Below are 3,398 nucleotides of genomic sequence, written 5' to 3'. Positions count from 1 at the left end.
TTCTCTCATGCAAAAATTTTGCTGTAAAAATAACTACTCGTAAGGTAATCATAGCAATGCCATCAAAAGGCAGTTTAGTTGGCCAATTGTGAATGCAGTCTGGGAAGGGCTTGTCCTGTCTGGCCAAAACCTCCTACCCAGCCAGGCTACATCTCTTCTCGTGCCAGCCCTCAGTCACTTGTGTTGTCGTAGCCTTTGCCCTGAGCCCTGTTCCCAACCCTTGCTTCTACCTTGCACACCTCTTCCCAAACTTTTCCTCCCATTCCTGGTTCCGGGCTTCTTGCCTCGTTTCCTGATGATGTCTTTGTACTCATCCCTTGGAACTGACACATCACTTTGACTTTGGCATGCCGACCTCTCAGACTAGAATTTGCCTTGTTCCCGTAGATGATTCCTCTCCGGCTGCTCCGGAAACTGGCCGAGGCTGGCTCAGCCTGCCCTCCTCGACTCTGTCCTGGCATTGTAACACAACCTTTGTCCAGAGCAAGTATGCCTTGACCTGGGGAGGGGGGACCAAGAATGGACCCCTGAGAAAGGCCGCATCAGGATTCTCCCTCCTAACAGATTCCCAAAGTCTCTGGGAGCTCCTTGTGGGAACATACAAGACTTTCCCTCTGTTGAGTTACTCCCAGCCAGGGACTGAACTTCCAGGCCTCCTCCCCTAATCTTGCTGGGTTTTCATACCTAGAATGACCATATGATTCTTCGTCCAAATTGGGCTCCTTTGGCAGTGGAAGTAGATGCTATTAATAATCATGCCTGGACAACAGGCATAAATTGGGATTGTCCCAGGCTAACTGGGGGACTTAATGAAGTACCCTTACTCAGATCCCAACTCTCTTCTCAGTGATACAGCCTGATAATAACTATATCCCTATGTTGTATACACTATACCGATTCCTTCTTTGATCGGTTTCACTGAGACTTGTCCACAAAAGTACCCCTAAAGACTGAGGTGTACATCTCCCGGGTGACCGATGCACTCTGCAATGGGACCACCTAAAGCCTCTTGACAGCGGCTCTTTTCTTTTAAGTCTTAGAGGGTATATACGTTTTGTCGTTCTATTTAATAATATACCCTCATTTTACCTTTTAAAAAACCACCTTTATATTCTTTTCTCAAAATTTAAAGTGAAATTGATACCCAGGAAGATGCTAGCTGCAGGTTTACTCTGTGGTTTTGGGTACCCCCTGATTCTACAGTGTCATCTGAGAAGCATGACATTATAACAGCCTCACACCCAGTGTGGGTGGCAGTGTGGACAGAAAACCACACACACTCACCATGTCCAAGATGTCTGTTGGGATGAATGAGAATTCCACAGACCAAGGTCTAGATCAGAGTCTGGGCTTGCCTAAGCATTTGACTTTCTTCTCTACTGAGTCTCCTGCTCCTCTACATATGACAAATATAAGGCCAATAACCCTCATGCAAGAGTCTTGGGGGCTTCATGATCATGCAACTCAAAGCCCTAGATGGGATACTTTGCCCCTCACGTAGAGATGCTTGAGCTTGACAACGGGCCACCTCTGTGGGAGACCCTCCCCAAATGTGAGGTGTTTGTGTGGGTCCACCACCTTTCATCCCATTCCACGGTTTCTGAAGAAACCAGAAGGCAGTTCCCCCAGCAGTCATACCCGGAGCGCTGAGTCCACAGCAATCTCATCTGGATGGAGGCTGGCGGTCAGCCTGAGGCACAGAGGCTCTAGGTCAAATCTCCTAGACTCAGCTGACTGTGACTTCCTCACTGAGGTCTGATTCTAACCCTGCAGATAGGGCAAGGCTCTCATCGTTTGTGATCCCACAGCCTCCTCGTGCATCCTTCCCACCTAGCAACGTCCTACACCACTCACACAGTGCGCGTGTGTGCGCGCACGTGCACACACACACACACACACACAGACCACACTTGGTCCAAGAACGTCAAGTCACTCTTCCTTTTTCTCTGGAACCTGCAGCATTTGCCATGTCTGGATATTTAGCACGCCTTGTGTTGAATTCCTTCCTCCCCTCCTCCACCTCCTTCCTGCAGACTTACAATTTCCCTAGAGATGAAAGGATAATTTGAAAATTAACTTCTTTTCCCAGTCTTTCTACATAGCTCCAGGAAATACCCTCAGATCAAAACACACAGGGCCTGGGGCTTCCCTGGTGGCGCAGTGGTTGAGAGTCCGCCTGCCGATACAGGGGACACGGGTTCGTGCCCCAGTCCGGGAGGATCCCACGTGCCGCGGAGCGGCTGGGCCCGTGAGCCATGGCCGCTGAGCCTGCGTGTCCGGAGCCTGTGCTCCGCAACGGGAGACGCCACAACAGTGAGAGGCCCGTGTACCGCAAAAACAAACAAAAAAACCAAAACACACAGGGCCTGGAAGGTAACGATTAGGAGGGGGCTTGATGGGGACTCTGGTAGCCAGTAATGTTCTATGTCTTGACCAGGGTAGTGATTCCATGGGTGTGTTCATTTTGAGATGATGCATTCGCCTCTACGTGTATAATGTGTGCTCTCCTCTGAATACATGTGCTACTTCAGTGCAAGTTTAAATTTGAAAACTAGCACAGGGTGAGAGGGAAGGCTCTAATTGGAGACTTGCTATCGGGACAAGAAATCTTTCTAGCTCTTTTTCTGGTTCCCACCTACTGATACAGCTAAGAGCTGCTACTGGGCTGCTGGAGCTGCCAGTGTTTCAAAGATGCGAGGCTGAAGGCCTGCACTGTATGGACAGGCTGCTCCTTCTAAGGCTCTGGGCAGACTAACCCTCCTGGAATACAGTCAGGAGGTCCTTAGACAAGAGGCAAAGTGGTTGAGAGCTGAATGTTTGGAGGCGGACAGATAAACCTGTGCTCAAACCCTGATTCTGTTACTTGGTAGCCATGTGACCTTGGGAAAATGATATAAGCTTTCTACTCTTCAGTTTCCGCATCTGTAAAATGGGGCTAATGACAGAGCTGGCCCCATATGATTGCTGTAGGAATTACCTGTACTGCCCAGGGCCTGGCAAAAAAATCAGCACCCATTAAAGACTAAGTGTTATAATCCAGTCCAGCCCCCTCACTTTATGACAGAAAAGTAAGACCCAGAGAAGGGAGTACCTTTTTGAGGTCACAGAGCCAGTAGGTGACAATGACAAGAACCAGCACCCAGATCTCCTGGTGTCTTCATCAGGGCACAGGGGACATGGCTGGGGACAACACGGGAAACAAAGAGGGTCCTGCCTTCCTGGAGCTCACAATCTGGGAGACGGTGGGTGGAGAGACACCAAACTATGTGGATGACAAGCAAGGGATGGGTTATTCAAAGAAGAAGTAAGGGAAATGTATCACAGGGGCCTAAGAGAAATGAAGAGGCAGGGAAGAGCCTGTGGGAAGGTGCTGGGGTGGGGTGGGCATGGGCACGGGG

This window comes from Monodon monoceros, unplaced genomic scaffold (genome assembly GCF_005190385.1).
Source record: "Monodon monoceros isolate NGI ecotype Baffin Bay Population unplaced genomic scaffold, NGI_Narwhal_1 Super_Scaffold_7, whole genome shotgun sequence".
In the NCBI taxonomy this organism is placed as follows: Eukaryota; Metazoa; Chordata; class Mammalia; order Artiodactyla; family Monodontidae; genus Monodon; species Monodon monoceros.
The sequence above is the reverse complement of the archived record's forward strand: the minus strand, read 5'-3'. Positions refer to the sequence as shown.